Source organism: Peromyscus maniculatus, chromosome 2 (genome assembly GCF_049852395.1).
Source record: "Peromyscus maniculatus bairdii isolate BWxNUB_F1_BW_parent chromosome 2, HU_Pman_BW_mat_3.1, whole genome shotgun sequence".
Taxonomy (NCBI): domain Eukaryota; kingdom Metazoa; phylum Chordata; class Mammalia; order Rodentia; family Cricetidae; genus Peromyscus; species Peromyscus maniculatus.
The window spans coordinates 145,564,524-145,579,080 of record NC_134853.1 but is presented as its reverse complement, the minus strand read 5'-3'; the positions used below and the strand labels follow the sequence as shown (position 1 = coordinate 145,579,080).

The window sequence follows — 14,557 nt, the reverse complement described above, 5'->3', positions numbered from 1 at the left end:
AGATTTTGTTGGTTTTAATTTTAAAAGACAAGAGTCTCACTATGCAGCCCTGGCTAGCCTGGAACTTATGCAGACCAGGCTGACCTCAAAAACCCAAAATCACAACAAGCTAGGCTGGGAGGTAGAACAGTGGTAAAACATTTGTCTAGGATCCACAGGGCTCATGTTCGATCCCCAGCACCATCACACACACACACACACACACACACACACACACACACACACACACACACACATCCCAATAATCTGCCCACCTCTGCTTCTCCAATGCTGTGTACCACTATGCCCAGCTACTTTAAAAATTACTTATTTATTCATTCATTCATGTCTACCTATGTGTATGTGTGTAAAACTGCTTGTCAGCACGTGCACCACCTAAGTGCGTGCTCACAGAGGACAAAAGAGGGCACTGGAGTTACAAGTGGTCATGAGCCATCTGGTGTGGGTGCTGGGAATCCAACCCCAGCCCTCTGCAGGAGCAGCAAGTGCTCTTAACCATGGGGCCATCTCTCCAGCCCCCAGCTTTGTTTTTTGAGACATCTAACTATACACAGCTTCCGGTGGCCTGGAACTCAGTGTATAGCCCAGGTGGGGCTCCCACTCATCAATTTATGATCCCTCTACCTCAGCATCCCAAGTACTGGGGTTACAGAAGTGCACCCCAAATCATGCTCAGTTCAACTCTTTGAATGCTGTAACCGCAGAAGCACTGTGTTAAATAGTATAGGAGAAAAGCATCTTCTCACACAGTCATCACAGCTGCCCGTGGCAGGTACCATCACCTCTCCCATCTCATACAGCCATCAGAGCTGCCCGTGGTAGGTACCATCACCTCTCCCATCTCACAGTGCTGTGGATATTACTCTATGTAAATAAAACACTGATGGCCAGTGACCAGACAGGAAGTATAGGCGGGACAAAGAGAGAGGAGAATTGGGGAAACAGGAAGAAGGAGGGAGAGACACTGCAGCCACCGCCAGGACAAGCAACATGTGAAGACGCTGGGAAGCCACCAGCCACGTGGCAAGGTATAGATTTATAAAAATGGGTTAATTTAAGATAAAAGAACAGTTAGCAAGAAGCCTGCCACGGCCATACAGTTTATAAGTGATATAAGCGTCTGAGTGATTTTTTTTTTTTTTTTTTTTTTGTGGTTTTTTTTCGAGACAGGGTTTCTCTGTGTAGCTTTGCGCCTTTCCTGGAACTCACTTGGTAGACCAGGCTGGCCTCGAACTCACAAAGATCCGCCTGCCTCTGCCTCCCGAGTGCTGGGATTAAAGGCGTGCGCCACCACCGCCCGGCCTGAGTGATTATTTTATAAGTGGATTGTGGGACTGCGGGGCTTGGGGAACCTGGAGAGAAGCCCTCCAACAACATCACAGTCATCAGAACTGCCCGTGGTAGGTACCATCACCTCTCCCATCTCACACAGTCATTACAGCTGCCCATGGTAGGTACCATCATCTCTCCCATCTCACAGATGAGGAAACTGAGGCTTACAATGTAAAGAAAACTGCTTGAGGTTAACACAGATGAGAGAATATGGAGCTGACACTCTCAGCCTCTAGGAGACTGAATCCAGACTGAAAAGGTATGTATCAAAAATATCTTTTGGAGTCAAGTCCTCTGATAAGGTCAGCAGATAGACCCCCTGTAGGTCTGGCTCAGCTCTCACCTAGGAAAGCTCCACCTTTTCCGTTTCTTCCTCACACATGGCCACACAAGCACCTCAAACTGTCCACTCGCCTTTTACCTCATAATGTTCATCCAGATGTTAAGTGCCACAGCCATGCAGCCATCCACACACCTCTTACACAGCCCTTACGCTCACACAAAGTCCTGGGCATTTAGTGTCTAAAGACCCTGTTCCCACAAGGGTTCATCTGCATCTACATTATCCCTCCTCCCAAGACACTGATGTCTGGGTGCACACAAGCTGCAAAGATGCATGACACACACGTCCACACACTTATCTCTCTATGACAGCTCCATGTGTTCATATCTCAGAGGCACCCACATCCGATCAATGTCATACATCAAGTCCTCCCCCAACGAGAACCTTATCCATTGTTCCCAGATCCGAGACTAGGCCCAGGTGAGCAATGATGTTCCCTTCCTCTGGGGTTGGCCAGGCAGCCCAAAGAGGGAGAGAAAGCTCGGCCTGCCTGTGATGGATGGAATTAATCTACTGAGCTAGAGAAACTAAATAATTAAATCCCTAATCACCCCCCAAGCCAGCCCAGGCCAATATAGTTGAGGGAGGGAGGGGGCTCTGAGGCCCAGACCAATATCCTAGAGGGGGGGGAGGTGCTTAGAAGCAAGGCTCAGGCAGAACCCTTCTTGAGGGGTCTCTCGGAAGAACTGTGGCAGGCACTCGAGTAGACAAACAGAAAAGGCTTTCCCTTTCCATCTGGAAATGAGCAGCTCAGCAAGGAAGGCTACCACCAAGTACTAAGATAAACTGGGTGAGGGCACAGCCCCTCCCGCCATCCACAGAATCCTCCCTGCCACTCTGTGAAATGGGGCGGGGGGGGGGGGGGGCCGGGGGTGCATCCTGGGACTGTCAGGGGCAAGGAGAGGGGACACTCAAAATGCCCAGGGCTGTGGCAGTCAAGGGCGTCTGCCCAAAGTGGCTGATTTCTCTCAGACCAGCCTTGGCCCACCCTTTCCCCCGGTCAGAACAAGATCTTTCCTAAGCCCAGTACAGATGGCAACGAAGAACCCCTCCACATAAGTGCACCTGCTTCCCCTAGAAGTGGGTTCAGCACGTGGCAAAGAGGCTGAGGAATGGGGTAGAGACCTGGGCAGGGGGGCTCAGGGAATCAGCCTGGGAACAGGCCCCAGTCCTATTGGTTGAAAAGTGGGTCATTTTCCTTTTGAAAAATAGTGAGAAAATGGAGAAGTAGGTCGGGCTCTCATCCCCTCAGCCCCAGGCACCACCCCCCGACTTGTATTGGGGGAACATGGAGAAGCGTGCATGTGCAAAAAACTCCATGTCCCCCAGAACCCCAGCCAAGGTCCACGTGTAAGAGGCCAAGGTCGTCATTACTCAGGCCACTCAAGGACAAGCACAGTCTGTAGCCAGGACTGGAACACAGCCACACCCTCCCTTGGGGGTCTCTGGGGAGAAAGGAGTTAGGACCGGTCCAAGCTGAAGAGTGGGGACCCTAGCATAAGGGACCCTGAGAAGCCCCCTCCCATCTTCACGTTGGTCGCGACTCCTCTCCTCCTCTCTTCTCCTCCCTTTCCTCTTCGTCCACGTGGGCAGAGTCGTTGCCATGACACCGCCGGCAGGTGGGCGGCTCTGGCGGCTGTTTCGGCCCAACCCCCAAGCTCACAGCCCAGGTGGGAAGGGAGAGGCTGCAGCACCCAGGCCCTAGCCCCAAAAAGAGAGGAGAAGCAGCAGAGGGGTCCCCTCCACCCCACAACCTAGGATGGGTTCTAGTACCAGCCTCTCGATTCCAAAGCAACCCAGCCCTAGGTATAGAGGTGGGGGGTGGGGGGGGGAGGGGGGCGGGGGCACACTGAAAAAGATCTTTAGCCTTGAATACCACCCTTTCCCCAGAGGTCAGGGGGAGGGTAACCCACCACCCCCATTTCTATCTCTAGTTCTCACCAGCATGGATCACTGACAGTGCCTTGAACCTTTCTCGCTAGCAGCCCACCGGTCCTACCTGGAGTCTGACTTTAGATCCCCACTCTACAATACAAACTCAAAGCCCCTGGGCCTCTTGAGAGAGGGAGAAAATGATCTGTCAAGACACAAAGAGAAATGGCTCTCCTACTGCCAAGCCCCAGACCATCCTATAGAACTGGACCTGAGTTCACATCACAGCTCCAGGGACCAACAGCTCCAAGTATCTTTGGTTAAGGTATCTATCTATCCCACCAGGAGAAGGGGGCGGGCTGGTCAGGGAAGCTTTCGCATCTGGTTGCAGGAAGTCTGAGATCTGCCTAAGCTCTCCAGCGGGCAGCTCCCACCGCCCTTCTCCTTCTGTCTCCAAGGCTGTGTCTGTGGCTCTGACTTGCTCAAGTCCTTGCTGTTGTTCGGGGTCCTGCTTGCCATCTAGCCTGGTCCCTAAGGCAGGAGCTTTGCGTCACTGACGCAATGGAACCACAGAGGCCCCGCTTAGCAGCCCTCTGCAGCCTGGCTGGCAGCGGTGGGCGTGTGTGGGTTGGTAGTGCCAAGATCCAAAAGGAAGGGAGGATGGCAGCCAGGGTTAGCTGGAGGGTGTCCAGCTTCTCATGGGGTATTTATTAGTCGTGACATACACACAGCACACACAACACAGAGAGAGAAAGAGAGAGAGAGAGAGAGAGAGAGAGAGAGAGAGAGAGAGAGAGAGAGAGAGAGAGAGAGGCTTCTACTTCCCTCCTTAGTCTTCCCCAAAGGGAGCAGGTATGACTGGCTAAAATACATGCATGCACATGTATGGGTATGTATGTGTGTGCATACGTGTGTACACTATGTCTCTTTTCCTCCTCCTCCGTGGTTAGTGCTCTACATCAGTCCACCCTCCTCCTAATTCTCACCAAAGCTACCACAACAGCATCCCAACTGATCTCCCCACCTCACACCTTGATCTGGTCTTCCTATGGGCATCTAGTGTGATCCCTTTATAATGTGTGACAAATACACCGAGCGCCCTCCTCGGAACCAGACACTCCTCCCGACACAGTCGGGCACCGTGAGCAAAGCAGATGAAGCTCCCATTCTCAGGAAGTTCATGGTGCGGTGAGGAAAGTGAGGCAGGAAACCAACGCGTGAGGTAATTGGTGGTGGCGAGTGAAAATTTAAAATATGGATAAACCGGGGTGAGGGGGTAGCGTGGCAAGAGGCTATTTCAGTTAGACTGCTGGGGAGGGAGGCCTCTGCAGAAAAGAGACGTTTGAGCCAAGATTTGAAGAAAGGGAGGGAGGGAGTGTCATGAACGTCTAAAAAAGAGCATCTTGGGCTGAGGGGAACGGAGAGCATCAAGCCTCAAGGAGGGATTTTCCAGCTTCTTGGTGGGTTGGAAAGGAAGACCTTTGGGGCCAGGGAGGCGATACGTGATGATATGACACACAACACTCAGGCCCTGATCACTAGGCACTCCAGATGTCACTCCCAGGGAGATGGAAAGCAGGCAGTGGAGAGCTTGTCTCGCATGCACAGAGTCCCGGGCTCGATCCCCAAAAGTACGTAGACTCTGTTATGGTGGTGTGTGCCCATGACCCCAGCACCTAGGAGAAAGAGGCCAGAGGATCGCAAGTTCAAGGTCATTCTCTGCTACTTAGTGAGTCTGAGGCCAGCTTGATTTGAGACCCTGTCTGGGAAGGGGGTCGGGGGAGACCAGGACAAAAGAAGGGAGAGAGTGAAAAAATGTGTATGGCCTTATCTTATTCCAGCTCCTGAACCCATGGAGCAAGCAAGGGTGGGGGTAGGAGACCTGCTGGGCATTTCTTTTTTATAAATGCTTATTGATTATGTACTTATTTATTTATTCACTTGTGTGCACGGTGTACATGTAGAGGTCAGAGGACCTAAGGGAGGCAGGTCTTTCCTCCCACCATGTAGGTCCTGGGGGTTGAACTCATCAGGCTTGGTGGCAAGTGTCTTTACCCACTGAGCCATCCCACCAGCCAGTTGGATACTTCTTGTCCTGTAACACCTTTTCCCTCAGTTGCTCACACACCAAATGCTTGCTCCCCTCTTAAGCTTTAGCTCAAGCACCCTCACCTTCTTTGGGTCCTTGCCAAACTCTTCCCTCCCACTCCAGAGCTGACCTAACTTCCTCCTCAGGTTCGTGAGCACTGTGCTCATGTGCCTCCAATTTCCTCCTTAGACTGCAGGTCACTTGAAGTTGCGGATCAGCTTGAGTGTCAAGTAGAGTCTGTGGGATAGTGTCAGCGCAACACAGGCATTGGCAGAGTGACTGCATGCCCCGGGGGAGGCACGTGGGACGGAACAAGGACCGTTGGGAAGCTAACGCCAGCCTTGGTTGAGCCAGGAATGGAGGCTCATACCTGTAATCTCGACACGCAGTAGGCTGAGACAGGAAGATTGCTGTGACTCTGAGGCCATCGTGGGCTTCATAACTGAGTTCTGTGCCACCCTGAACTACAGAGTGAGACTCTGTCTCAAAACACAAAGAACAAGTGAGTGATATGCAGGAGTTTATGGCTGCAAGTTGGTATCAGGCCACTGCTACCATATACTGGGATAGTTCATATACACTGTTCACATATGTGTGCATATTAACATTTATGGGCATGTCTGCCTATATATACCTATAGATTCGTTGTCAGATGTTGCTCAAATTTCTAAATGTCTTATAATAAAAAATCCCGGTGCCAGATACTGGGGTAACTGCTGAAAGATCAGAGAGACAAAGGAACAAGCCACAGCCACCTCTTACTTCTAGGGCTCCTCAGCCTGAAAAGCCTCTGGTTCCTGTCTCCTCACGCCTTATATACCTTTCTCTGCCCAGCCATCACTTCCTGGGATTAAAGGCATGTGTGTTTCCCAAGCAAAGGTATGAGATCTCAAGTGCTGGGATTAAAGGCGTGAGATTCCCAAGTACTAGGATTAAAGGTGCATGCCACTACTGCCTGGCTCTGTTTCTCTCCTAGACTGAGTCAACCTCATGTAGTCCAGGGTGGCTTCGAACTCACAGAGATCCAGACAGATCTCTGCCTCCCAAGTTCTAGGATTAAAGGTGTGTGCCACCACTGCCTGGCCTCTGTGTTCAATCTAGTGGCTTGTTCTGTCCTGTGACCTTCAGGCAAGCTTTATTATGGTACACAATATATCACCACAGTTATATGCATATGAGGAAGCACACTTATGTTAAATGTGCATACAGTACCATAGATAAGCAATACACACATTGCCACATGACCCATATGGGCACACATACGTACACACATATATACAAACACATACTGGGTCTCCTTAATATCCCCTGCCTGCTTCCTCTGTTCACACCCAACTTGTTCTTAATTCATGAAACCTCTGGAGTAGTGTTGATGTTTCTCCTCTCACACTTCCCCACGTACACTCCTAAACATCAAGCATATGGTCAACATCAGGATCAGATCTCTTTCACAGCTGTCTTCAAGATTTCCCTCTGCAAACTGCCTCCATATGAACGGTTATAGGAACTAGATGGCTTCCTAGGTCGTGAGAGACCTGCTTTCTGGAGAAGAGCCACAGACATCAGAGTGGACCAAGTTCAAGCTAGTGGGAAAATAACTTTTGGACAGAGCCAATGTTAAGTCAAATTCAATATCTATATCCCTCTCTATGAATCAACTTTATGCGCATTTATTCATATGATCCTAAATCATTAAGTACATTTACATGCACATACACATTTGGGGGGGGCAGTTGAGACAGGGTTTCTCTGTGTAGTTTTTTGGTACCTGTCCTGGATCTCGCTCTGTAGACCAGACTGGCCTCGAACTCACAGAGATCCTCCTGGCTCTGCCTCCCGAGTGCTGGGATTAAAGGCATGTGCTACCACCACCCAGTGCATATATACATTTATACTTAAGTATACATACAGCTCACATCCATGTTCACATACATACGGTCACACATCTGTATCCATGGGTGAGCATATCACACACCCACCTGCTAGTTTAGCTGCCTTCACAGTCACATATATAAATGGATGTATACAAAGTCATACATACACTCACGTATTAAGTGCTCACATGCATATACACCAATGTGTATCTATGCCATCACAGACCCACTCATAGGATAGGCAGATCCTCCACAGGCTTCTACCCTATCCACAGAGAAACCCATCATCCTAGTAACATCACAAACTTACATGTGCAACTTGCAAGCCTCTCATCTTTCCATTGGCAAAGTAGTTCCTGTTAGCCACATGGTACACCCCGCTCCTGATCACATCCCACTCCCACCTCACTCGGGAAAAGGCATTTTAGAGAAAGGCTCTGAAATTCCCTAGTCCTGTGCCTAGAAAAAAAAAAAACAGTATCTGCTCAGACAAGTTGGGTGAGGATAAAGTTGATATAACAACTCTGCCCATCCAAGAGGCAGCCGACCACCACATATATACCCCCCCTTAATTGTAGGAGAAGTGAAAAGATGATCCCTCCTAGCACTTCTGGGGATGTTCCTCTACTCCCAAACATATTGAAGACATTGAAAGCAGAGAAGGAACAATAAATGAACTAGTTTGTATCCTGAAGACTCCTGGGACAGCCCTCTTCTACCCTACAGGACAACTCCACGATGTCCAATTCCCCAAGGCAGCCTGAGGGCCTTGACAAGGAAGAGGGTAGACCAGGAAGCTCAGAAATGTAAAGGGGATGACCCAGGCCCAAAATAATAAAAGCAAGTATTTCACAACAGGAGCCACTCAGGGACAGGAAGGCAAGCTGCGGCAGCTCCTGGCAGAGAAGCAACTGCTAGAACACTGGATCATGAACAGCAGGACTCTCGAAGGGGCCAGGGAGAAGGGGGTGGACACTGAGCATTCCACGAGGGGGTGGAGGGGTGACTGCTTCAGGCAGTGGCAGCAGATCCAAAGTAAAGTCTTATCAAAGCTGTTATGTAACTAAGGGAGCCGAGTGGAGCACAAACACCTCCCCTCCCCAAACAGGCACCCACACCCACACCCACCACCTCCCAGCACCCACAAGCATACGAAAACTCAGCTCCTCTCAAGCAGCTCAAGAAGGAGGAATCATCTTGATGGGTAACATCAAAAACATGATGGGTGAAGGGCCCCTGGTTAACCAGAAGTCCTATGCGGGGAAGGAGAGACTGGTTCTGTGTGAGACCTCTGGAATGCTCTCCCTTTCCCTGAACTTCCTGCCACACCCAATGTCTGCCCAGAGTCATCTGGAAGCCTTCCCCTGCCCCTCTCTGTCAGGATCCCATTTGAATATTTGATTGTGCTCTTGGGGATGGGAGGTGAGCTGCCATCAACCCCCCCCCCCCCGCCTGTTGTTCCCCCACAGCCTCATCTGCATGTCCTGACATTTGGCTCTCATCCCCCTGGGATGACAAGGGAAGGGACCTGGAGAAATAACTCCCTGCTCTATTCCCTTAAAGCCAGATCCTGCACATGACCCTGAGCGCAGGTCACTAGGGGAAAGCTATCCAGAGGAGCCGAGGATTGAAACCCAGACCCCATCCTTTCATCGGAATACTTCTCACTCCCCCAGATCTTCCTTTTTCCCTGCTGCCCTGTCTCCAGTAGCCTCCTCCTTCTCTTCTCCATGGCACTGAACAACCCCACCCACTCCTTGAATCCTTTGCTGAGAAATCTTCCTCCCCAACAAAAGTCTCTCCCAAATGATGCTTCGAGCTAGGGCTGGGGATGGGCAGAGCACAAGCAGGCTTGCAGAATATTTTAGGGTTCCTGTTCTCAAATCTAAAGTTATGGTTAGCAGGTTGGCACCAAGTAGCCAATCAATGATCCCGACTCTATATCCTGAGGCCCATCCACTGAGGTCTACCCTGCCAGACTCAAACTCTTGACTGTCTTGAGTCTGAACTTCTGGGGCCCCAAAGGAGAAAGGCTTGTGCAGCGTCAATAAGCTTGTTGCACCATGATGATCTCAGGAGAAGAAAGCTCACGGCCACGACTTCATCGCCCCTTCCTAGCCCCACACTAACAGTACAATGGTTTTGGGAAGGGAGAGGTAAACTCAAATAGAGGAAAGAAAGTCCTTTTACCAAATGCCACTAACAACTGTGAGGCCTAAATTCCTAAGAATAACCTCAGAATACATATTTCTGTCCAGGGACTCTGCCCTTGGAAAATGGGTCACCTGGGAGAATTTTTCTAGTGAACCCTCAGCACTGCCCAGGGACCTCTCCGTCAGTGGCCCAAACCTTTTTCAGCACCCGGGACAGCTCCAAAGGAGCGCATCTCCGCCGAGTCTCATTCAGCACCGAGGACAGCTCCTACAGCCACTAGCTGGGTTTCCAGAAACCCAGAAACCCAGAAAGCAAGGGAGAAAGAAGCTTTACCCAACGAAACCCCTCACCATAAAGCTCCCACCCTTGCGCCTGTGCACTGGCACACCTGACAACCCCCCCCCTTCCCTGGAGGTTTAAAGAGAAGAGAAATTCAGACCTGGAGCTTCCCTCAAGAAGCCTAGAGAGAGGACCCCACCCACCTCCTTTCAGACCTGAGCACCACTCACAGCTGGTTCCAGAAAGCACTTTCCTTCTTCACCACCACCCCAAAACAAAATAAATACTCACGTGGGGGCTCTCGGCCCTGTAGGCAGATGTGCTGGGAGGAGGCAGAGAGAGGTGGCTCCCCACACCCTGTTCTGAACCCCCTTTCTGCAGGAGCCAGCTCCCATCTGGACTGGGGGGAGGAGAGGTATGTGGAAGCACTGAGTGAGGGGAAGAAGCTGGAGCGGGGGACTGTGGGGCGGAGGTGTTGGGATGGGGGTGAGGGAATCCTTTTTAATTTCATTCTCTCCCCATGTCTACATCAGCCCTGCGGGCTCAGCTCTTTAATATTTACACACAGGAAGAGGAGAGGATGGAAAAGAAGAGGGAGTGGGGGGTGGCTACCTGAGCTCAAAGGGCACAGAGGCAGAAGCCTTCTAGAGCTGAGGGCTTGGGTCCCCCCCCTACCACCCCCAGCCCACTCCCGTTCTGAGCTCTGGACTGGAAGGAAGAAGAAGAACCCTGGGACCATTCTGTCCCTTTGTTAAGAAGATACTTTGAAGCTGCATCAGAAAAAGATCAGATCCCCACCCACATACCTGGACACCCCCACAAACCCAGATTTCTTGGGTGCCTTATGTGCAGATGGGAGAAGCAGTATTCATACACAAGTGTGCTCTGACGCTTGGAACATGCTTGCCTGTGGGCTGCTATATATATGCACATGAACATGTCAGCTAGCATGTACAAGTTTACGCAAGCATGAGTCTAGTCACACATTAACCACCCAAGAAATCAAGCCTGAGCAACCACATTTAGAACTCCTCTCCAAGCAGCCTCACCTCTTTCCCCACGGTTCCCCAGCCAGGGACTCTAGGAAAAGGCCACCCAACCTCAGACTCTCCTCTACCCAGGCCCCTCCTTCATAAGCCTCACTTTTTCTGTCTGTAACATGGGAAGAAGGGCTGCAGGGAACGGATGCTGCACTGAGCCCAGGGGCCCGACGAGTTATTAGCAACGATGAGCTGGCAGCTCGTTACCATAACGATGGTGCCACTGCCTCACCCCAGCTCAAACCCAGACTCCCCAGACGGCAGGAGGCCCCCGCTGAGCCAGCAGCCTTCAGACTGAAGGGGGGGGTTGGATAAAGAGGGAATTGAGACATGATGCTTGCAGAGTGGAGGGTGCACAGATGTTCTTCCAACCCCCCACTGGGAAACAAAGCTTTTGACTCCCCCCAAGTGGGACTGAAATCAGAATCTGGGAAGGCTTCTTGACCACGGGGATGGGAAGGCACCGGGAAAGTCTTTGGAAGCTTGTCTCAAGTAAAGCTTCGTGGTTATACCCCTCCCCCCCCCTTCATTTCAGCCACCTAAAACCAAACCAAACAGAGAGCCCCTTGTTGAAAGGCAGTCCCCTCACCATGAAAACGAGGGCAAATATGTTTACCATTTGGTCTAAACTCCTAGAAGCCTCGGTCAGAAAGGGTTCGGGTAGCTGTATATTTTTCTAAATCAGACAAAACTCAGAAGTTTCTCTACCCATCAGAAGCCCAATAAGGTTAACAAAAATAAAATAAAATAAAATAAAATAAAATAAAATAAAATAAAATAAAATAAAAGTCAGCCCAGCTAGAGGCCAAATGCATCAGAAACTGTGTGGGGTAAAGAAAAATGGGCCCAGCCTGCTGAGGCGCCAACATCAGCTGGAAGAGATGTTATACGCCAAGCAGATGCTGAAAGCAGGCACTGAAAGAAGGAAGTCTGAAGTTGGGCCTAGAGTGGTGCCAGCCCCTAGCCAGGGGGAGCTAAGACAAGGCCATGGCCTTCCTCTCTGGCGGGTCTGCCAGGCATCCCCATCCCCAGGAATACCTGTAGGTTCCTCTGTTCTGAGAAGAGTCCCAGGTTGATGGATTGACAGCCTTAGACATATTGAGTCTTCCTTTCCTCTACCCACATCCACACTCAGCTCTTAAGGGGGTGGGGAGTTCCAGGATAGAATGTGAGGGTTAGGAAATTACCTGGGGGAACACTAGCCTAGGAATCCACAGGTTCACTGAGTGACCTTGAGTAGGTCTCCTCTCTTTCAGATTCCCCAATTTCTAATTAAGAGATTGGACCAAGTCAACTGTCAGGCTCTTCCTCTGGCTATCATTCTATAGTTTCATGCAAGCTCATTCCTTGGATGTGAGCCCCCTGGCACAAAATGCAGTGGGCACTGCCTGCCAGATCAGTGGGGCAGTGGGGGGGGGGAGTGTGGGGGCTGCATCTGAGGCTGTTCATCCTATGTTCACGTTCCTTTTAGAAACACCTGCCACCACAGCCCTCCCAGCTCTCTTTTTAGACCCTGATTCACTGCCAACTCACGAAGCTCTCCTCCCCTCCCTCCTCTCCTCTCCCTCATCTCTCTCTTTTAGGCACTGACAGCTGGGTACAGAAGTAGACCCCACACCCAGGAAGTAGTGGACAGAAGTGGAGGGTAGTGATCCAGTGTCACAGAAAACACACTACAGAAGTGCTCCTCTCCAACCTTGGCCCAGCTGGGTTCCTCGGGTCAACGGAAGACTTGGATGAGACTTCACTGGATCAGACAGTGGAAGACTGGCAATGTGTGACGACAAGAAATGCAATTTGCCCCCCAAGCCTCAACATTCTCTTCTGTAAATTGGCATCATATTAGTTTGAACCATGTGGAATGGCTGTTTTTACAGGTTATTAAAAAAAAAAAAACAGTTGAATACAGTTGGTTTCATATGGCTAACCCGACAGCCTTGCCTGCTTCCAAGGCAGTTCGAGAAACAAGAAGAGATGAGAGGTGCATTTTCAAAAGTCTTAGACTGATACAGGCGCACCGTTATAGTACTACTTCAAGGAGCTAAGTACAGACCCACCTGGAACCGTGAGCTAAGCCAATGACCCAGAACTTAGAAATTTGGAGCTTAGAACTCTAGAAGGCCGCCTGCTCCAGTGGTTAGCAAGGCAGACCTTCCTCCTGGCTGCCTCAGAGTCTGACGCTCAAGGGCCTTGGTCCAAACATTACTGAAATGATACAAGCCCTTAGCACCCCCCCCTCCCCCCCAAAAAAAAAACCATGCCCACACACAGGTACACAGCCTTAGGCTCACTCCCAGGAGTGCCCAGCATGGGGAAAAGACACCAGAAGGTGCCCCAGGAGCTCTTGTCTAATCTAAGGAGACCTTGGAGGGAGGGAGCCATCTGACCTCGGAAAAGTATGATCTTCCCATGCTAAGTCCCACCAGGAATGGGGGCGGGGCAAAGCCCAGGTGTGGGTGAACCCTGCTTAGATATATTCCCACACAGTCACACAGTACAACATACCCAGACCCATTCAGAGATAGTCGCACATGCACGTCCATTCATACACACTCAGACACCTACATACACAGCCACACAGTAACAGCACACACACACTCATCCACACATATGTCGACAGATTCATGGACGGTAACACCCTGCACGTTCACTGCATTACACTCACTCACCCACAGACCCACACGGCGACACCCTCACCACAGACACAAGCACGCTCACACACCTGCAGAGGAAACTTCTCTCTGGATCTCCCCAACACCACGACTTCCCCCCACAGTCAACCTCCCTCCCAGATCCAAGCTTCCATTCCAGCCGGGCAAGGGCTGGGCGGGCGCTGGCCGGCCTCCCGCGGCCCCGGCCGGGACAGCGCGTCTGCGGAGCGCGTGGTCCCCAACCCGTCCCTGGGGTCAGGCACGCCGGCCTCCAGGCCCAGGGTGAGGTCGGGGGCGGCCGCCGAGGCCCAGCCCCTCCCCCCATCGCGGGGCCCGAGCCCAGGCCGCGGGAGCCCCGGGCGTGGGCGGCGCCGGGGCTGCAGCCCGGCCGAGCCTGGGGGGCGCTGCAGAAGGCGCGGCCAGCGCGGCCCGGTCCCCACCCCTCCCGGCTGCTTACCTGGCCCGGTCGGGCTCCGGCCGGGGTTACATGGTGCCGGCGGCCCGGGCCGGGGGCGCTGCGGCTGCGGGCGCGAGTGCGGGCTCCGGGACCCGGCACTGCGGAGCCCCTGGCTGAGGGGCCGCGCGGGCTGCGGAGCCCCGAGCGAGCGCTGAGCGGCCGCGGGAGCGGGAGCCGGAGGCGGCCAAGCCACGGAGGCTGGATTTCCCGGGGACCAGGACGGGGAGGCGGGGGGATCCCGCCCGCGCGCTCCGCCCCCGCCCCCGCCCCCGCCCCCGCGCAGGGCGGCCGAGCCAGGAGCCCGCGACAGGGAGGGGGCCCGCGCTCCCCGCCCCCGCAGCGGCCCCGCGAGGACCGAGGTCGCAGCCGGCGGGCGGCCGCCGCGGTCCCGGAGGAGCGCCCGCGTCGCTGAGCGACAGCGCCGGGGAGGCCCAGCTCCCGGGTGCGAGCGAGGTCTCCCGGGTCG

General features: G+C 52.5%; 1 protein-coding gene across 3 annotated transcripts in view; it reads right to left on the bottom strand.

Annotated features, from left to right (window-relative positions):
* The window catches only part of Dlgap3 (DLG associated protein 3), a 67,358-nt gene that overhangs the window by 52,347 nt on the left and 454 nt on the right, over positions 1-14,557 (bottom strand). The window contains exon 1 of one of the 3 annotated variants that reach the window (XM_076565089.1): positions 14,092-14,244. The exons of 1 other annotated variant lie outside the window; for it this stretch is intronic. The gene's annotated coding sequence lies outside the window, so the exon portion shown is untranslated. Of the gene's footprint in view, positions 1-14,091; positions 14,245-14,557 lie in introns of those variants that run through there. One more of the 3 variants, XM_076565090.1, reaches the window with a different exon arrangement.